The 22,866-nt window shown below is 45.7% G+C and overlaps 1 protein-coding gene and 1 pseudogene across 1 annotated transcript in view; both read left to right on the forward strand.

Moving 5' to 3' along the window:
• Positions 1–22,866, forward strand: part of LOC123771328 (small conductance calcium-activated potassium channel) — a 623,340-nt gene that overhangs the window by 227,498 nt on the left and 372,976 nt on the right.
• Positions 17,814–17,932, forward strand: LOC123771424 (5S ribosomal RNA; annotated as a pseudogene).

The raw sequence follows: 22,866 nt of genomic DNA on the forward strand, positions 1-22,866 counted from the left end.
CTGGTGGACTAACCTGCTGTACTATAAGATAAGGAACCTCTTCAATGTATGTAGTTACTGTAGTTTGATTGGCTGCATATATATAAATATAAACCCCCCTAATGTGTAGAGGATCGATTTGTGAGATTGAGATTATTGCAGAAATACAGTCCACTTATCATTATACAAATTGCTATCGAAGTATATAAATTAACGTAAATATAAATTCATATAAATTAAATAAATATAAATCTCACAGTCGGTTCCCACATTTCATTTATATGCTTGAGGCACTGAGTGAAGAAGTGATTTTCAATTTTTTTTCCATGTTAACCTTTCAAGCAAAAGTAGAAACCGTTTACTTTTGGTCATAAATTTTTTTTTGAGAATTTCATCGACAAACATCTGTATCCTGTGTGTGTATATGTGTATATATATATATATATATATATATATATATATATATATATATATATATATATATATATATATATATATATATATATATATATATATATATATATTTCTGTCATGGCAAACACCATATTTTGATATAAATTAAAAGCAAATTAGAAATATATACTACCAGTTTTGTGATACCTGATCAACCAGGCTGTGATCCATTCGTGAGGCTACGAGTTGCGTGCAATAGCCTGGTTGAGTAGTCTAGCAACCAGGAGACCTGATAGGGGACCGGGCCGTGGAGACGTTGAGCCCCGAAATCATCCCATGGTAACAGCAAGGTAAGATAATAAGGTCCTCAGACTAGGATCGTTCAAGCAGCGGCCTCAGCTTAGACCAGCCAGGCCTGGTCATGGGCTGAGCGAAAAAAGTTGTTTAGTTATTAATGAAGAGGATGCAGCAGTTGCTGGTTTAACGAGCATTCAGGAAATGTTTACGAGGACGGCTTGTAAAAAAACTTACCAAACATCTGTAAATTCAGAGGCAGCCTCGTCCCTGGCTAAGACTTACAAACAATTTACATGTAAATCACAACTAATAATTTACATGTAAATCACAACTAATAATTTACATGCAAATCACAACTAATAATTTACATGCAAATCACAACTAATAATTTACATGTAAATCACAACTAATAATTTACATGCAAATCACAACTAATAATTTACATGCAAATCACAACTAATAATTTACATGTAAATCACAACTAATAATTTACATGCAAATCACAACTAATAATTTACATGCAAATCACAACTAATAATTTACATGCAAATCACAACTAATAATTTACATGTAAATCACAACTAATAATTTACATGCAAATCACAACTAATAATTTACATGTAAATCACAACTAATAATTTACATGCAAATCACAACTAATTACGTACGAAATTTTCCCTCACAGACCCTCGTTTTCTTTTTGTTTTGTTTGAAAGTGATTAAGTGAATAAATTGATTGAATAAATTCACTAAATGTCTCACCCACGAACTGCAAATAAATAAGATTTCTAAGAGAACCAGAACACACAAGCTTACTTTAGGTCAAAGTATGTCCAAAACTGTAACATAAAGTGAACAAATCCACAAGGGCCGTGATGAGGGTTCGAACTTACATCCCAGACGCTGCCTTAGTCGACTAGGTCACGACATGGTTAAAAGTATTGTAACCGGGAGTTCTAGTGACCTCACTTGGATCATACAGCCTCTCCGAGACTCAAACCAGGGTTTTACACAATTCCCCCCCCCCCCATGCAGGTAGGGAGCCGGTCGGCCGAGCGGACAGCACGGTGGACTTGTGATCCTGTGGTCCTGGGTTCGATCCCAGGCGCCGGCGGGAAACAATGGGCAGAGTTTCTTTCACCCTATGCCCCTGTTACCTAGCAGTAAAATAGGTACCTGGGTGTTAGTCAGCTGTCACGGGCTGCTTCCTGGGGGGTGGAGGCCTGGTCGAGGACCGGGCCGCGGGGACACTAAAGCCCCGAAATCATCTCAAGATAACCTCAAGAAGATAATCTCTTCGCCCTCACTTCAATACACACAAAAATCACAACAGCCTGATGCATCAAATGAATCAAATCCACAAGGGCCGCGTCTGGGATCATCCCGGACGTAAGTTCGAGCCCTCATCACGGCCCTGGTGGACTTGTTGATTTGATGCATCACACTATTGTGGTTTCTGTGTGTGTAACATATAGTATTAATAATTATAAAAGTGCACAGTGCTGAACACTTTACGAATGTGTTGAAGCAAATAGGATTTGTTTAACTTAATGTAGTGATATAACGCACTTGTCAGTGGTGTAAAGGATACTGCGACAGATACGAAAAATATGAGAGTAAAAAGAGTGTATGTATGCACTTGAGACCGTCTTGAGCCTAACTGGAAATGCGAGAGCTGGCCGGAATCGAACCCCGGTCCCAAGGTCCACGAGTCTAGAGCGCTGTCCACTCAGCCAGCCAGCCAGCCAGCCAGCCATTGTGTGTTGGGTCATCAGAACGTGAAAGTTGTGTTTTGTGTTTGAACTTTGTGTTGTAAGTAACACTTCTAGGAACTCGCACACACACACGCACGCTCACACACACACACACGCACGCGCACACACACACACACACGCACGCGCACACACACACACACACACACACACACGCACACGCACGCTCACACACACACACACACACACACACACACACACACACACACACACACACACACACACACACACACACACACACACACATACCTACATTAGGGGCCTCGCAGCTGAGTGGACAGCGCCCGGGGGTCGTTATCCTAAGGCCCGGGTACGATTCCCATCCATGACAGAAACAAATTAACAAACCAGACCACACACTAGAAAGTGAAGGGACGACGACGTTTCGGTCCATCCCGGACCATTCTCAAGTCTATCGTGACTCCTCGTATGCAAATTTGCACAGTTTCTTTCACCCTGATGCCCCTGACAATTGTGAATGCGCCAAACAAGAAACAAACGACAAGCAAACTCGCTGGTCGACAAGACACACAGAGAACAATAGCAAAAACCATTATATCACTTTAAGCTCCAGTTCCTCTGCTGGAGAATAAAGGTGAGAACCTCATCCTCTACACACACGACTTTGAGCTCTAAAGATTAAGAGGTTGGGCAGGCGATAGGGGCATAAGGAGCATTGTTGCTCATCGCCTACAGTTAGTTCCTGTAACACCGTCCTGTTTCTTAGACGGGTGACGGTGGTGTTCTTGGCCGGAGTGAAGGACGGGGCAAGGGACGGTAATGTTTGCGATTATGTAGAGAAAACGAACATAGAGAGAGAGACAGAGACAGACAGAGTCGGAGAGACAGAGAGAGAGAGAGACATAGTCAGACAGACTGAGACATAGTCAGACAGAGACAGAGAGAGAGAGAGACATAGACAGAGAGAGAGAGAGAGAGAGACATAGTCAGACAGACTGAGACATAGTCAGACAGAGACAGAGAGAGAGAGAGACATAGACAGACAGACAAACAGAGACAGAGAGAGAGAGATATAGTCAGACAGACAGAGTCAGAGAGAGAGAGAGAGATACTCAGACAGACAATTAGCGACCAAGATAAAGCCAGGGATAGAGAGAAAGAGAGAAAAAGTGAGTTAGATTGAAACAGGCAGATTGACAGCTAGAGACAGAGACACACGGTCAGAGATACAGAGGTCCATCAAGTCAAAGTCAAAGAGAATAACAAAGAGAAAGACAGATAAAAAGCTAGATAGAAAGAGACACAGACAGACAGAGAGATATACCCGAGCACCGGGTGGGTGACCCTAGGATCTGTCCCTATTGTGGGTGTGGGTAGTTCAGTGGGTTACCTTGAGGTTACCTTGAGGTGCTTCCGGGGCTTAGTGTCCCCGCGGCCCAGTCGTCGACCAGGCCTCCTGGTTGCTGGACTGATCAACCAGGCTGTTAGACGCGGCTGCTCGCAGGGCGGAACTGCGGGCGGCTGATTTTGTGATCTGTATTTGGAGACTTTGAAATTGAAATTGAAATCAGTTTATTGAGGTAAAATACACACAAAGGGATGAGGTAGCTCAAGCTATTCTCACCCCGTTCAGTACATCGTGTTAATACATACATATAAACACATCACAAGCAATAAACATATTACCAAACATTCTGAGAGATAACATATACATTTCCTCATTTACACAGGTATGGAGGCTCCGAAGGGTCAAGTAAATAAAGTGGTATTATCCACGATAAGGTTGTAATAGACAAATTAATTAATTGGAAAATTGGAATAAAAAGTTGGATGGAATATTTTTAAACCACTGAGTTCAGATGGTTTAAAAAAAATTATCTTTTCCAATAAATTCCTTTACATTTTTATAGCAGTAAACAGGTTTACAATTTACAAAGGGGACAAAGGTACTTAATTAAACTTCAGAAATTCCAATAGTTCTCGCCTCCAGTTAATATTAAACGAGCATTTCTCTAATTTAAATATTCATATATTTCATTGTTCTTGCACAAAAGGCTCCGAGCCTTGAAGAACCACCAGTTGTGCTCTAAGAGATCATTCTGCCGGTGGCTGAGTGGACAGAACACTGGACGCGTGATCCTGTGGTCCCGGGTTCGATGCCGGGCGCCAGCGAGAAACAATGGGCAGAGTTTCTTTCACTCTGATGCCCGTGTTACCTAGCAGTAAATAGGTACCTGGGAGTTAGTCAGCTGTCACGGGGTGCTTCCTGGGGGTGGAGGCCTGGTCGAGGACCGGGCCGCGGGGACACTAAGCCCCGAAATCATCTCAAGATAAGCCAAAATCCTTGTCATTCAGGAGTGGTAACCAACAGGTCTCTCACGACACCAGGATCGGCTTCCCATACCGCTGACCAAGACAGTGACCTGCTTAAGGAAATGCTGGCCACAGACTCCATACGGGCTCACCATAGCCCGTACTACTTGGAACATTTTGTTCCAAATAGCGAGTCTTAAGCAACAACACAGACTCCAGACATTCTTGTGTGTGTTCTGGGACGATCTTCTAAACAACTGGGTGCCAATTAAGGCTCAGGAGGCCTGGGGGCGGCACTGTGCCAGCGTTACCCATCATTACACACAGAAATCACAATAGCGTGATGCATCAAATTGATCATGTCGTAGCTCAGTCGATTAAGGCAGCGTCTGGGGATGCTCCCGGACGTAGGTTCGAATCCTCGTCACGGCCCTTGTTCATGTGTTTCTTGTGTTATGTGGAGTCGATGGTTAAGGGTGAGATGGTTAAGGGTGAGATGGTTAAGGGTGAGAAGGGGTACCATTACCTCCTTACAATTAACTGTTGCGTTTTGCCACGTATTATTGACGTGTTTGATGCCTATTTATATTATATTTCATTCGCATTATCAACGAAATTATCTTGATAAATGATAAAGACACAAGGATTTAATCTTTTATCTTTTGTTGGTATAAATTTCCAAAAACATTTTCGTGGTATATTTAAGCCTAAATATATATTGTTGATATAAACTAAACAAATGAAAAAGTCATAGATTTTGACTTTATTTTGAAGTAATTTCTAGTTTGTTCAATATGATGTTATCATTAATAAAAACAAAAAGAATGATAAACATTGTTTAAAATTTAAATATATTGTTAATCTTAAATACCAATCGCCTTAAAACATCAAGATGTACATTAAGTGTTTATCTGTATTGACATTTTATATTTAATTACAGAAATAAATGAAAAAGTTTTAAATCAAATTTTCTTCAAAAAAGTAAAAAAAAAAATTATTGCAATTTTGAGAAGATTTTGACTCTTGTTTAATGAGTGTGAAGAGGAAGGCAGCGACGACACCTACAGAGGCGCTCTTGTGGCTTCCTGACAGCACTGGTTGGGCAACCAAATTAGGAGCTGCACAAGTGCACTTGGTTCTTCATTATCCACCGGATAATGAAGATTCATGCGGATGACTTGTTCCTCATCATTTATTGGACTCTTGATGAGTTTGGGAGCCTTGGAAGACTCATCATCTCTAAGTCTTAACTCGTTGTGGCTTTGTCTGCTAATCAGGTCCTTCATAACGTGACAAAAGTTGACGGCACATGACAGACGTTCATGGACGTGTTCTCCAGGAAAAAACCGGAGGCTGGAACCTATAACACAAGGCGATCAGCCATGGTGCCATCATGGTGGCGATGTCATTATCAAGAATGTCAATTTATTTGCGATCTTTCATTCCTAGGAGGACTCGCATTTGGAACATTTGGAAATTAATTAGATTTAATGATCTCAAGTCGACTTGAGAATGGTCCAGGACGGACCTAAACGTCGTCGTCCCTTCACCTTCTAGTGTGTGGTCTGGTCAACATATTTCAGCCACGTTATTGTGACTCCTCGCCTGCAGAAAGGATTTCCTCCAATTCTTACCAATAACAACCGTGGACATCTTCAAGAGGAAACTAGATTTATTCCTCCAAGGAGTGCCGGACCAACCGGGCTGTGGTGGGTATGTGGGCCTGCGGGCCGCTCCCAGCAACAGCTAGTGGACCAAACTCTCACAAGTCAAGCCTGGCCTCAGGCCGAGCTTGGGGAATAGAAGAACTCCCAGAACCCCATCAACCAGGTATATGTGGGCCTGCGGGCCGCTCCAAGCAACAGCCTAGTGGACCAAACTCTCACAAGACAAGCCTGGCCTCGGGCCGGGCTTGGGGAGTAGAAGAACTCCCAGAACCCCATCAACCAGGTATATGTGGGCCTGCGGGCCGCTCCAAGCAACAGCCTGGTGGACCAAACTCTCACAAGTCAAGCCTGGCCTCGGGCCGGGCTTGGGCAGTAGAAGAACTCCCAGAACCCCATCAACCAGGTATATGTGGGCCTGCGGGCCGCTCCAAGCAACAGCCTGGTGGACCAAACTCTCACAAGTCAAGCCTGGCCTCGGGCCGGGCTTGGGCAGTAGAAGAACTCCCAGAACCCCATCAAGCAGGTATATGTGGGCCTGCGGGCCGCTCTAAGCAACAGCCTGGTGGACCAAACTCTCACAAGTCAAGTCTGGCCTCGGGCCGGGCTTGGGCAGTAGAAGAACTCCCAGAACCCCATCAACCAGGTATATGTGGGCCTGCGGGCCGCTCTAAGCAACAGCCTGGTGGACCAAACTCTCACAAGTCAAGCCTGCCGGGCTAGGGGAGTAGAAGAACTCCCAGAACCCCATCAAGCAGGTATATGTGGGCCTGCGGGCCGCTCCAAGCAACAGCCTGGTGGACCAAGCTCTCACAAGTCAAGCCTGGCCTCGGGCCGGGCTTGGGCAGTAGAAGAACTCCCAGAACCCCATCAACCAGGTATATGTGGGCCTGTGGGCCGCTCCAAGCAACAGCCTGGTGGACCAAACTCTCACAAGTCAAGCCTGGCCTCGGGCCGGGCTTGGGCAGTAGAAGAACTCCCAGAACCCCATCAACCAGGTATATGTGGGCCTGTGGGCCGCTCCAAGCAACAGCCTGGTGGACCAAACTCTCACAAGTCAAGCCTGGCCTCGGGCCGGCCTTGGGCAGTAGAAGAACTCCCAGAACCCCATCAACCAGGTATATGTGGGCCTGCGGGCCGCTCCCAGCAACAGCCTGGTGGACCAAGCTCTCACAAGTCAAGCCTGGCCTCGGGCCGGCCTTGGGCAGTAGAAGAACTCCCAGAACCCCATCAACCAGGTATATGTGGGCCTGTGGGCCGCTCCAAGCAACAGCCTGGTGGACCAAACTCTCACAAGTCAAGCCTGCCAGGCTTGGGGAGTAGAAGAACTCCCAGAACCCCATCAACCAGGTATCAACCAGGTAACGTTATTGATTCTGGCAGTAAAGATAGAGAGAGAGAAGGTGTAGCACAGAGATAGCATAAAAAATAAACATAGAACGTAAAGAAAGATGAACACGATGGTAGAAACACACAAGAGGAATTACAACAGGTAGATGAAGCCCCCAGTCGACCAGGTCTTCCTTACACGTCAAGAGTCGAGCTTCTGAGTCTTCCAGGTAAGCAGCTTCAGGTGAAGTGGTTGTGGCGAGGAAGCCCAAGCGGCTCGACTTACTGAAATGTTTGTGTCCAGAGAGATAGGAAAGACAGGGGCAGGAGCGGAGAGAGGAAACAGAAGGCAATGTGAAACAACGATAAATGAAAGGAAAGACGGAGGAATAGGAACGGAGGATTGAAAACATGAGGAAAACCGGTGTATATGAGGATGGAAGGGATGTGAGGAGAGGGATAGGGACGTGGAAAAAGGGATAGGGAGGTGGGAAAAGGGATAGGGAGGTGGGAGAGAGACAGAACAAGACCTGCAGCCCACTTAGAGCATCGACGTCTCATTACAGAGCCGATATAAGAGAGTTATCGATCTAACCGCCACTACCTCGTCCTCATTCATGCTCTCATCTTCCTCTCCTCTTCCTATCCTTTCACTCTCTCTCTTTTATTCAGTCCTTCCCATCTCCCTCTCTTCTTTAGCCCCCTCACCACTGCTTTGCATCTTTTATCTTCTCTCAGTTCTTTCACTCTTTTGTGGCTGCATTCCTCTGTCCATTCTTCTCTCACTTCTCTGTCTTCCCAGCTTTCTCTTATTTCTCTCCTTCCTTGTCTATTCTCGCCTCCCTCTCCCTCTCCATCTCCCATGGTAATACCGAGTGTCACGGAGACTAGAGAGAGGGAGAAGAGGCATGAGGAGAATGATGAGAGAGGGTAAAACTAGGCCAGAATGACCCATATATATATATATATATATATATATATATATATATATATATATATATATATATATATATATATATATATATATATATATATATATATGTATGTATATATATATATATATATATATATATATATATATATATATATATATATATATATATATATATATATATATATATATATTATATACTATTATTATACAAAGTTATACTGTTACATGTACAATGTATATGTAACCTCATACAATGAGAGGCTGCCGTTAATGCTCTTGATTGTTGACGCTACAATGTGGTGACATTATACATTTGTCATTATAGTTAAACTTGCCGTTTTTTAAGTCAGTTTAGAATGTAATTTTTGTATTATTATTTAATGTTATTAGCCTCTTTGTTATTTTGACTTTTATTATATTTAATTTACTATATTGGATATCTTTAAAATATTTAATTAAGATTTTATCTTATCATAATTAATATGTTACTTGAATTACTGTATTATAATAAATTCAATCCGATAAGTTACAACATTTAAAAATATTATAGGACGATATATACAAAATAATTGTATCTTAAGGAAGCATTCAGACGCCAATACAGTGAAATCTTTTCTGTTGCTCTTCGTTCACAGCAAAATTTCTAAGACTTTGGCCTTACCCTCAGTTGAAGATTTCCTCTCAGAGAGTAATGATGAAAGTTGGAGTAGTTTTCTTGTTACTTTCATTGTTATTGGGTCATTAAGGTCTTTCTTGGGGATTGGTCTTTCATCTGGCCTGGTTTTCCTTAGTCACGCGAGGCCAGATGTTCACAAGATGTCTATGAGGAGGTCCTTATTTGCTGGGTGATAAGGTGATGATTTACGTGTTAGCGTGAGGTAGAGATGTCTCTCGCGGGGCTTACCAACTCTGAGCTGCAAACACTTGGGTATAATTTCCTTGGAGTGACTCAAATGCCCTCTCATTCTCCAAGATTATCAGTTTGATCCAGCCTTCAATGGCTGCGTTAGGTAGTGGTAAATATAAAAGAATTTGTCATCACACACACACACACACACACACACACACACACACACACACACACACACACACACACACACACACACACACACACACACACACACACACACAACTCCCCGCAAGCTGATTCCATACACAGTTTCAAGTGTAGATATGATAGAGCCCAGTAGGCTCAGGAACCTGTACAACAGTTGATTGACGGTTGAGAGGCGAAAGAGCCAGAGCTCAACCCCCGCAAACACAACTAGGTGAGTACACACACGCACGCGCACACACACACACACACACACACACACACACACACACACACACACACACACACACACACACGCACGCACACACACACACACACACACACACATACACAGATTAAGAGAGAGACAGAGACACCCATACACAGCAAGAGTGGCAGAGAAAGAGACAGACTTTGAGAGACAAAGAAACGCACATAAACATAAAGAAAGAAACACAGCGACACGGACAGAGAGATAGTGAATGAGACAAAGAAAACGACAGGGAAACAGAGAGTGATACATAGAGACAGAGACACAGAGATAGAGAGACAGACAGAAATACAGAGTGAGAGAGAGAGAGAGAGAGAGAGAGAGAGAGAGAGAGAGAGAGAGAGAGAGAGAGAGAGAGAGAGAGAGAGAGAGAGAGAGACAAGGAGAATGAAACAGACAGAAAGAGAGAGAGACAAGGAGAATGAAACAGACAGAAAGAGAGAGAGACAAAAACAGCTGAACAAGCAGAGACATTAACAAAAAGACTTCTGGCTGAAGGAACGGCGACTTGCGTCTTCTGAGAAAGAGAAAAACTTAGGAGTGGACACAAGGCGACACGTGACACCAGAAGCACACATCACCACAATAACCACACACAACCACAGGACATAATTGGAAACTGGAAACAGAGATGTCAGAAAATAAGTCATTTCAGCCTCACAATCGTAAATAAATGGAACGGACTAAGAAAAGAAAGTTATCGAATCCAATTCCATCCATAATATTCAATGTCAAATATAACAAAACAGGAGAAAAAATGGTCATCTTAATCAACTAATAATGGCTAAAGGCGGGGCTTAAGATGTTGTTGTTTAAGATTCAGCTACTGGGAACAAAATGTTCTAAGTAGCACGGGCTATGGAGAGCCCGTAGTGGACTCACCTGGCACAGGAGCGGGGCTGATATAGGGGCTTAAGAGCAAATGCCCGACGCAGCCAGCACAATTAGGTGAGCACAAAGAGGTGAGCGCACATACAAAGAGAGAGGGATGTGTTGACATGTGTTGGTGTGTATGTCTCCATTTATTGTCGTAATTTCTCAGCATTTTATGATTTTTGGGAGACGGAATGATGCCACGTTGACCACCAGACTAGCTTTACCCTTTAGGTTAGGTTTACCTTTAGGTTATATATATATATATATATATATATATATATATATATATATATATATATATATATATATATATATATATATATATATATATATATATATATATATAGCCTGAATGGTCCCCAAGCATATATGTAACTGAAAACTCACACCCCAGAAGTGACTCGAACCCATACTGTCAGGAGCACTCTGCAGGCGTACAGGATCCCTTAACCGCTCGACCAACACGACCGGACAAAAGAGGATGGCAGCCGAGGCTATTTCCATCCCCCCGCCGGCACTCGGTTGGTAATCTTGGGCATGGTATTTTATCAAATCACCTCATTCTTTGGGGCACACGTGAGGAACACAAATGTGAAAAGTTTTTTTTTAACTCCACACCCCTGAAGTGACTCGAACCCAGACAGCCAGGAGCACTATGCAACTGGCGTAACTGGTACCTTAACCACTTGACCAACCGTGACTGTACAAAAAGACGATGGAAGACGAGGCTATTTCCCCACCGTCCCGACGGCACTTGGTGGTCAGCTTGGGCATAGTCATTTCATCAAATCACCTCACTTTGTGGGAACCACTTATAAGTGTTATCGACTTGTTTACAAAACAAATCAAGTGTTGTAATCACTCGACCTTCATATAAACTGGAAAACACTTCGTGGGTAATTAAGGCCCGATTTCAGACCTTATAGAACTTATTGCTCGTCACTACGACTCGATCCTGCTTCTATAAGGACGTGGGGGCTGATACCAACCACTGGTCATACAGTCATATCACATTACTAAGTTTAGTGAGACTACCCACATGCATCTGGTCTCAAGCGGCGTCTAGCTCCCAACCTCGAATAAGCAGACATACAACACTTCGTTATTTCGTATTTTAGATATAAAATGAAAGTATGAAATTTGCTCATACCCTTCACTCCCACTGGCAAGGACAGGATATCCGTGAGATGTTAGGAAGCTTAGCTAATATTTAAAGGTTACCCAGACTGCACACTTTTTTCATTTTACTCTATTTTCTTTAAAGTATAATCTATATCTGTGAAAGATTGTCTTGTATGTGTGAGATTCGAGTCCAGACGGTTTCATTTGGCCTCACACGAGTTTCCACGGGGAATTGTGATTGCATATGGCGTCATAGCTTTTTATTATTATTATTATTATTTTCAACCACAGACGTCGCCAGACATTTATAATGCTAACCAGCATATATACAATCAACTTGAGAATGGTCCAGGACGGACCGAAACGTCGTCGTCCCTTCAATTTCTAGTGTGTGGTCTGGTCAACATACTTCAGCCACGTTATTGTGACTCATCGCCAGCATATATACATTTTCTTCTGTCCTCCATGGACAGGGTTAGAGATGTGTTAAACATATAGTTCAAGGGTTTATTGAACACTCAACCACAGAAGGTGATTCGGTGCTTTTAAAATGCTAAGCTAACCTACATACGTAAATACATAGATACACAGATTTACGTATGCCCTACATAAAGTGTTCATTGTGTCTTTTACATAGTGTCATTAATGTGCATTTACAAAGGTGAAATTTAATTCTGATCAGCTTCCATATATACTTTATACACATACATATACTTACACACATATACATCTATACACACACATAGGGTGGTAGGTGTCGACGCTTGTGAAAACCGAAATGTGGGATTGATTCTCCCTAGAGTGTTGCCTGTATATATTCCAGCTGTTGATGAGACAAAGAAAACGACAGAGTGATATAAACATCAGACTCACTCTTTAACTCATATGAGCCTTACTCACCCATATGGGTGAGTAAGACTCAGACAGAAGTCTGAGTAATGTTACGATGCAGTAGTGTTATCGTGACAAGACCTGAGTATGAGACAGGGATGTGAGTACCTGATGAGTACCAAATGAGTACCCAAACATTCACGAATGAAGCAAGAGATATAAGCACCAGAACACGTTCGTGAATGTTTTGCTAGTGTTGTGTGTGTGCTCTCTATTTTGAGTTGCTGATGTTTAGAAAGAGAGAAAGAGAGAGAGAGAGAGAGACAGAGACAGAGACAGAGACAGAGAGAGAGAGAGAGAGAGAGAGAGAGAGAGAGAGAGAGAGAGAGAGAGAGAGACAGAGACAGAGCGAGAGAGAGACAGAGACAGACAGACAGAGAGACAGACAGACAGCTTAATAATGTACATTCACACATGCCAGCTTAAAAAAAAACTCCATGTAACATCAGTACCCCAGACACACACACTCAAATACAAAGCACTCAAGCACTAAAGGCCAGGGGGGGGGTCGAGTAGCTTCAGTTCAGTATATCCTCTTACCCCTGAAGAGTGAAAGGGGGGAGAGGTATTGGGGGATTTCAGAGACTGATGAATGGGAATTAGGTGGGAGAGAAGAGAACAAAATAAAGGGGGAAAGTGAGGACCTGAGAGAGAAACAGAGACTAAGAAAATGAAAGATAATCAGCAAAAGCTTTTTGGTAAATATTAAGTGACAGAAGAAGCTGTATGAGTGAGGGAGGGGACAGAAGAAGCTGTATGAGTGAGGGAGGAGACAGAAGAAGCTGTATGAGTGAGGGAGGAGACAGAAGAAGCTGTATGAGTGAGGGAGGAGACAGAAGAAGCTGTATGAGTGAGGGAGGAGACAGAAGAAGCTGTATGAGTGAGGGAGGAGACAGATGAAGCTGTATGAGTAAGGAAGAAGCTGTATGAGTGAGGGAGGAGACAGATGAAGCTGTATGAGTAAGGAAGAAGCTGTATGAGTGAGGGAGGAGACAGATGAAGCTGTATGAGTGAGGGAGGAGACAGATGAAGCTGTATGAGTGACGGAGGAGACAGAAGAAGCTGTATGAGTGAGGGAGGAGACAGATGAAGCTGTATGAGTAAGGAAGAAGCTGTATGAGTGAGGGAGGAGACAGAAGAAGCTGTATGAGTGAGGGAAGAGACAGAAAGAAGCTGTATGAGTGAGGGAGGAGACAGAAGAAGCTGTATGAGTAAGGAAGAAGCTGTATGAGTGAGGGAGGAGACAGAAGAAGCTGTATGAGTGAGGGAAGAGACAGAAAGAAGCTGTATGAGTGAGGGAGGAGACAGAAGAAGCTGTATGAGTGAGGGAAGAGACAGAAAGAAGCTGTATGAGTGAGGGAGGAGACAGAAGAAGCTGTATGAGTGACAGAGGAGACAGAAAGAAGCTGTATGAGTGAGGGAGGAGACAGAAGAAGCTGTATGAGTGAGGGAAGAGACAGAAAGAAGCTGTATGAGTGAGGGAGGAGACAGGAAGAAGCTGTATGAGTGACAGAGGAGACAGAAGAAGCTATATGAGTGAGAGAAGAGACAGAAGAAGCTGTATGAGTGAGGGAAGAGACAGAAAGAAGCTGTATGAGTGAGGAGACAAAAAGAAGCTGTATGAGTGAGGGAGGAGACAGAAGAAGCTGTATGAGTGAGGGAAGAGACAGAAAGAAGCTGTATGAGTGAGGGAGGAGACAGAAAGATGCTGTATGAGTGAGGGAGGAGACAGAGAAGAGCTTCGTAAAATAAAGAAGAGAGAAGAGCAGCGTTGAGAGCCGTGGAAGACACGGAAGTAAGCTGCTTATGTCGGAGTGAAGCCTTGAGAGCTGTGAGAGTCAGAGTGAAGCCTAAAGAGCTGTGAGAGTCAGAGTGAAGCCTAAAGAGCTGTGAGAGTCAGAGTGAAGCCTAAAGAGCTGTGAGAGTCAGAGTGAAGCCTAAAGAGCTGTGAGAGTCAGAGTGAAGCCTAAAGAGCTGTGAGAGTCAGAGTGAAGCCTAAAGAGCTGTGAGAGTCAGAGTGAAGCCTAAAGAGCTGTGAGAGTCAGAGTGAAGCCTAAAGAGCTGTGAGAGTCAGAGTGAAACAAGAGCTCTAAGAGCCAGAGTGAAACCTTGAGAGCTGTGACCCTGATTTCACCAGAGTGAAGCCAGAGTGAAGAGGAGAAAAACAAACCAAATGTCTTCGGGAATTTGCAACGCGAAGCGAGTTTGCGATCTGTCAACGCAGACAGACAGGTGTCAGAATCACAGACAGGCGAGAGACAGCGTGAGGAGGAAGACAGGTTCTGGTGAGACGTAAGGCCAAGATGGAAGGAGTAGATAAGGAAAGATTTGACGGCTGAGGGGGAAGATAGTGTCATAACTAGCCTCCGTAACGAGGTAGTTGTGGAGCTCCCGGACGCAGGTTCGAATCCCCGTCACGGCCCTGGTGGATTTGTTCGTTTAGTTGTGGAGAGTTGGATGATCGATGGTGATATTGGATGATGAGGGCGGGTGATGGTGGTGGTTGTAGGCATCGACGAAGCCAATGCTGCTTGATGGTGGTTGAGGCTGACCAATTGTTGGATGATAATTGTGTGTGAGAGAGACAGAGAGAGAGAGAGACAGAGAGAGAGAGAGAGAGAGAGAGAGAGAGAGAGAGAGAGAGAGAGAGAGAGAGAGAGAGAATTATCTGGGTAAAGCACCAACCCATTACGACTATATAGCACTTGGAAGGGGTCAGGATAAGGATTTGAGATGGGACGGGGGGAAAGGAATGGCGCCCAACCACTTGTGGACGGTCGGGGGATTGAACGCCGACCTGCATGAAGCGAGACCGTCGCTCTACCGTCCAGTCCAAGTGGCTGGGAGAGAGAGAGAGAGAGAGAGAGAGAGAGAGAGAGAGAGAGAGAGAGAGAGAGAGTAGGCCTAGAAGCAATGTTCCTAGTTACAATCCAGAGATATTTTAATGAATTTGTTATCATACAGTTACATATGTTTTTTACAATTATTCATTTGTACTTTTAATTATTTTTAGAAGAATGACAATTGATTGTTTACATTACAGGTAGGACACGTGTGTGTGTGTGTGTTGACCTGTTTGTGTTGACCTGTTTGTGTTGACCTGTGTGTGTTGACCTGTGTGTGTTGACCTGTTTGTGTTGACCTGTTTGTGTTGACCTGTTTGTGTTGACCTGTTTGTGTTGACCTGTCTGTGTTGACCTGTTTGTGTTGACCTGTCTGTGTTGACCTGTCTGTGTTGACCTGTTTGTGTTGACCTGTTTGTGTTGACCTGTCTGTGTTGACCTGTTTGTGTTGACCTGTTTGTGTTGACCTGTCTGTGTTGACCTGTTTGTGTTGACCTGTTTGTGTTGACCTGTTTGTGTTGACCTGTTTGTGTTGACCTGTCTGTGTTGACCTGTTTGTGTTGACCTGTCTGTGTTGACCTGTTTGTGTTGACCTGTCTGTGTTGACCTGTTTGTGTTGACCTGTTTGTGTTGACCTGTTTGTGTTGACCTGTTTGTGTTGACCTGTTTGTGTTGACCTGTGTGTGTTGACCTGTGTGTGTTGACCTGTTTGTGTTGACCTGTTTGTGTTGACCTGTTTGTGTTGACCTGTGTGTGTTGACCTGTGTGTGTTGACCTGTTTGTGTTGACCTGTTTGTGTTGACCTGTTTGTGTTGACCTGTTTGTGTTGACCTGTCTGTGTTGACCTGTCTGTGTTGACCTTCCTAGAATGGCTATGTAGTCATTATTTGTTCTTAATGTTATCAGTCGCTTGTACAGTAATTAATATATTATTCAGGTGTGTTTTGAAATTGATATTTTTATTATAAAAGTTATCATTGTTAACCCTCGGTACAGATGCGTTTTGCGCTGATTAATCATACGGTTATCGTGATGGTAATTTTAAAATCGTATATATGTTTCGTGATATGATATATGGTCGTATATATGTATACGCAGAGAAAATTCACAGTAGATTGGGAGGAAAAATGGCACTCTCTAATCAGTTAGCAGCGATTCGCCAGTTCTATCTTAACCTAACTGAACCTAACCTAACTTAACCTAACCTAACTTAACCTAACCTAACCTAACCTAACCTAACCTAACTTAACCTAACCCAACAACCTAACCTAACTTAACCTAACCTAACATAACCTAACCTAACATAACCTAACCTAACTTAACCTAACCTAACCTAACCTAACTTAACCTAACCCAACAACCTAACCTAACTTAACCTAACCTAACTTAACCTAACATAACCTAACCTAACATAACCTAACCTAACTTAACCTAACCTAACCTAACCTAACTTAACCTAACCCAACAACCTAACCTAACTTAACCTAACCTAACCCAACAACCTAACCTAACTTAACCTAACCCAATAACCTAACCTAACTTAACCTAACCTAACCCAACAACCTAACCTAACTTAACCTAACCTAACCTAACATAACCTAACCTAACTTAACCTAACCTAACCTAACATAACCTAACCTAACATAACCTAACCTAACATAACCTAACCTAACTTAACCTAACCTAACCTAACCTAACATAACCTAACCTAACATAACCTAACCTAACTTAACCTAACCTAACCTAACCTAACTTAACCTAACCCAACAACCTAACCTAACTTAACCTAACCTAACCTAACCTAACTTAACCTAACCCAACAACCTAACCTAACTTAACCTAACCTAACCTAACCTAACTTAACCTAACCCAACAACCTAACCTAACTTAACCTAACCTAACCCAACAACCTAACCTAACTTAACCTAACCTAACCCAACAACCTAACCTAACCTAACATAACCTAACCTAACTTAACCTAACCTAACCTAACCTAACTTAACCTAACTTAACCTAACCTAACTTAACCTAACCTAACCTAACCCACCATAACCAAACATAGCCTTACCAAACAATATCAAACCCAAACAACCCTGACCTTACCTTACCTAATTTAACTTTAACTATCGCATGATGCCAACGGCCATACCACGTTGAGAACACCGCTTCACGTCCCATTAACGAAGTTAAGCAACGTTGGGTTTGGTTAGAACTTGGATGGGTGACCGCCTGATAACACCAAATGCTGTTGGCAATTTAAATATTTCGAGGAGGCCTGGTCGACGACCGGGCCGCGGGGACGCTAAGCCCCAGAAACACTTCAAGGTAACCTCAAGGTAACTTCAAGGTAACCTCAAGGTAACTTCAAGGTAACCTCAAGGTAACTACAAGGTAACCTCAAGGTAACCTCAAGGTAAATTCAAGGTAACCTCAAGCTAACTTCAAGGTAACCTCAAGCTAACTTCAAGGTAACTTCAAGGTAACCTCAAGGTAACCTCAAGGTAACTGCAAGGTAACTTCAAGGTTCAAGGTAACTCAACCTAAGTTTCGCTAGCCACATAGACTTCGTGTGAGAATTAGTCGGTGGTCGTTTAGAGTCGTGTTCTGTATAAATTGTCAATTATTTCTGCTCCCTCGCAAACTTTGGTTAGTTATTTAATTTGAATTAAATTGAACTTACCCCATTCAGTGATTACAAATTAAATAATTTGTAATTTTAGTTCAGTGATCGCAGTTCAAATGACCCAAAAGTTGGTTTCCAGCAATACTTGGCTTGAGTGTCGCTTCTACCACTCCTGCCGGCAATATTACTATTAGATTCCCATATATAACGGGGTGAGAATAGCTTGAGCTACCTCATCCCTTTGTGTGTATTTTACCTCAATAAACTTATTTCAATTTCAATTCCCATATAAAGGGTGTTCAATTATTTACCACTTATTTACAAGTGTGGCTTCGATATTATAATAATTTGCTTCTCGTGGATTTAATGCTTCCATGCGCATGACCGCTGTCAGTCATTTTGTGTGCTTATCCACACTAGTAAGTGAACAAAAGCAACACGCACAGATGCGCAATGTTTCTTCTGAGTTTTCGAAACTATTGGGGTACGTAGCACCTCCATGGAAGGCTGTGTACGAGGTCCGAAAAATGGTTTCACTTTTTCTGACAATAAATTGTTTCTAATGTCTTTGTAGCTCATTCCTATGTTGACCAGACCACACACTAGTAGGTGAAGGGACGACGACGTTTCGGTCCGTCCTGGACCATTCTCAAGTCGATGAGAATGGACTTCTCATGGATTTCTCATGGAATGGATTTTCTTCCAGTTTCTCATCGCCTCATTCCGATACTCATTTCCTATGTGAAGCTCCTCGCTCGGTGGCTGTCAGTTGTAAATCGTCTGGCATTACCTGTCATGTCTATTCTCCTGAAAATCTTGTATGGCGTTATCAAGTCTCCCCTGATTATTTTTTCTTCCAGTGACGTATGGTTTGACTGTTCTCTATGTTACTCTTGCGTCTCAGTCTTGACCCAAGTCTATATATCTCGTATACAGCCTCGTACATATACACCAAGTATATAGAGGTATATACTATATAGTGGTATAACAGCAACGATTACAAAAACACTAATCCAAGTATGCGGAAAAAACCACATGTAAAAAATTAGAGAATGCTAAACGCGTTTTCGGCTCAATTCGCCTTCATCAGAGCAAGATAGAGAAGGAAGAAGAAAACGATCTCAGAGATGATTGGGTAGTTTAACCAAACTGGTAAAATATTCTCTCGTAACGATCAACCGAGGAGAAACGTTTCAATATAGATTCATTGTAATATGAATGTAGTTTGGGGGAACAGCCGGACTTGCTCGTACCGTAACGAGGGTGAGTTAACGACCAAACTGCCCCAAACGTAGCAAGAATATCGACGTAGAATGTAGTGGTTATCTATTCTTAGTTTCTTCGTGGCACAGACTTACGGAGACCCCAAAGAAAGAGTGACATTCACAACATCCCGGGAGTTCCATCTCTGGCAGCGTGCCCGGTGGGTATGGCGGAGGGTGAGGGCATGGCTGGCTGCTGGGGTAGCGTGGGAGGGGTCTGGGGCAGCGTGGGAGGGGTCTGGGGCAGGGTGGGAGGGGTCTGGGGCAGCGTGGGAGGGGGCTGGGGTAGCGTGGGAGGGGTCTGGGGCAGCGTGGGAGGGGTCTGGGCAGCATGGGAGGGGTCTGGGCAGCGTGGGAGGGGGCTGGGGCAGCGTGGGAGGGGTCTGGGGCAGCGTGGGAGGGGTCTGGGGCAGCGTGGGAGGGGTCTGGGGCAGCGTGGGAGGGGTCTGGGGCAGCGTGGGAGGGGTCTGGGGCAGCGTGGGAGGGGGCTGGGGTAGCGTGGGAGGGGTCTGGGCAGCATGGGAGGGGTCTGGGCAGCATGGAAGGGGTCTGGGCAGCGTGGGAGGGGGCTGGGGCAGCGTGGGAGGGGTCTGGGGCAGCGTGGGAGGGGTCTGGGGCAGCGTGGGAGGGGTCTGGGGCAGCGTGGGAGGGGTCTGGGGCAGCGTGGGAGGGGGCTGGGGTAGCGTGGGAGGGGTCTGGGCAGCATGGGAGGGGTCTGGGCAGCATGGGAGGGGTCTGGGCAGCGTGGGAGGGGGCTGGGGTAGCGTGGGAGGGGTCTGGGCAGCGTGGGAGGGGTCTGGGCAGCGTGGGAGGGGGCTGGGGTAGCGTGGGAGGGGGCTGGGCAGCGTGGGAGGGGGCTGGGCAGCGTGGGAGGGGTCTGGGCAGCGTGGGAGGGGGCTGGGGTAGCGTGGGAGGGGGCTGGGGTAGCGTGGGAGGGGGCTGGGGCAGCGAGGGAGGGGGCTGGGCAGCGTGGGAGGGGGCTGGGCAGCGTGGGAGGGGGCTGGGGCAGCGTGGAAGGGGGCTAGGGAGCATGGGAGAGGGCTGGGCAGAGTGGGAGGGGTCTGGGGCAGCGTGGGAAGGGGCCAAGGCAGCATGGGAGGGGTCTAGGCAGCGTGGGAGGGGTCTAGGCAGCGTGGGAGGGGTCTAGGCAGCGTGGGAGGGGTCTAGGCAGCGTGGGAGGGGGGCTGGGGCAGCGTGGAAGGGGTCTAGGCAGCGTGGAAGGGGTCTAGGCAGCGTGGGAGGGGGGCTGGGCAGCGTGGAAGGGGTCTAGGCAGCGTGGAAGGGGTCTAGGCAGCGTGGAAGGGGTCTAGGCAGCGTGGGAGGGGGCTGGGCAGCGTGGAAGGGGTCTAGGCAGCGTGGAAGGGGTCTAGGCAGCGTGGAAGGAGGCTGGCGGTAGTGAAGTAGGTTAGGTTAGGTGTGTTAGGTGGAAGAGAGTGGGCGGTGGGTGGCAGTGAACACCTGCGGCGCACTCTCAACACACACTGGCAGTGTCACTGTGCCAGTGTTGGTGGAGGAGTGACACACGAGGCACTCCCAGGCGGGGCTCAGGTGCCAAGGGCGGGCCTCCGGTGTTGGTGATCGAGCAACAGATAATTATTGCAGTGTTCCTGCAATGCTGCAGGTATCGCAGGGAAGTAAAAACAAAAATTAATTTTGCCTCGAGGGGCGAGTTTATTGGGCAGCGCCGCTCATCCTGTGAGTGGACACACCACCATAGTAACAGTATTGGGCAGCGCCACTCATCCTGTGAGTGGACACACCGCTATAGTGACAGTATTGGGCAGCGCCGCTCATCCTGTGAGTGGACACACCGCCATAGTGACAGTATTGGGCAGCGCCACTCATCCTGTGAGTGGACACACCGCCATAGTGACAGTATTGGGCAGCGTCACTCATCCTGTGAGTGGACACACCGCCATAGTGACAGTATTGGACAGCGTCACTCATCCTGTGAGTGGACACACCGCCATAGTGACAGTATTGGGCAGCGCCGCTCATCCTGTGAGTGGACACACCGCCATAGTGACAGTATTGGGCAGCGCCACTCATCCTGTGAGTGGACACACCGCCATAGTGACAGTATTGGGCAGCGCCACTCATCCTGTGAGTGGACACACCGCCATAGTGACAGTATTGGGCAGCGTCACTCATCCTGTGAGTGGACACACCGCCATAGTGACAGTATTGGACAGCGTCACTCATCCTGTGAGTGGACACACCGCCATAGTGACAGTATTGGGCAGCGCCACTCATCCTGTGAGTGGACACACCACCATAGTAACAGTATTGGGCAGCGCCACTCATCCTGTGAGTGGACACACCGCTATAGTGACAGTATTGGGCAGCGCCACACATCCTGTGAGTGGACACACCGCCATAGTGACAGTATTGGGCAGCGCCACTCATCCTGTGAGTGGACACACCGCCATAGTGACAGTATTGGGCAGCGCCGCTCATCCTGTGAGTGGACACACCGCCATAGTGACAGTATTGGGCAGCGCCACTCATCCTGCGAGTGGACACACCGCCATAGTGACAGTATTGGGCAGCGCCACTCATCCTGTGAGAGGACACACCGCCATAGTGACAGTATTGGGCAGCGTCACTCATCCTGTGAGTGGACACACCGCCATAGTGACAGTATTGGGCAGCGTCACTCATCCTGTGAGTGAACACACCGCCATAGTGACAGTATTGGGCAGCGCCACTCATCCTGTGAGTGGACACACCGCCATAGTGACAGTATTGGGCAGCGTCACTCATCCTGTGAGTGGACACACCGCCATAGTGACAGTATTGGGCAGCGTCACTCATCCTGTGAGTGAACACACCGCCATAGTGACAGTATTGGGCAGCGCCACTCATCCTGTGAGTGGACACACCGCCATAGTGACAGTATTGGGCAGCGCCACTCATCCTGTGAGTGGACACACCGCCATAGTGACAGTATTGGGCAGCGCCACTCATCCTGTGAGTGGACACACCGCCATAGTGACAGTATTGGGCAGCGCCACTCATCCTGTGAGTGGACACACCGCCATAGTGACAGTATTGGGCAGCGCCACTCATCCTGTGAGTGGACACACCGCCATAGTGACAGTATTGGGCAGCGTCACTCATCCTGTGAGTGGACACACCGCCATAGTGACAGTATTGGGCAGCGCCACTCATCCTGTGAGTGGACACACCGCCATAGTGACAGTATTGGGCAGCGTCACTCATCCTGTGAGTGGACACACCGCCATAGTGACAGTATTGGTCAGCGTCACTCATCCTGTGAGTGGACACACCGCCATAGTGACA

This window comes from Procambarus clarkii, chromosome 54 (assembly GCF_040958095.1).
Source record: "Procambarus clarkii isolate CNS0578487 chromosome 54, FALCON_Pclarkii_2.0, whole genome shotgun sequence".
NCBI classification, from domain to species: Eukaryota; Metazoa; Arthropoda; class Malacostraca; order Decapoda; family Cambaridae; genus Procambarus; species Procambarus clarkii.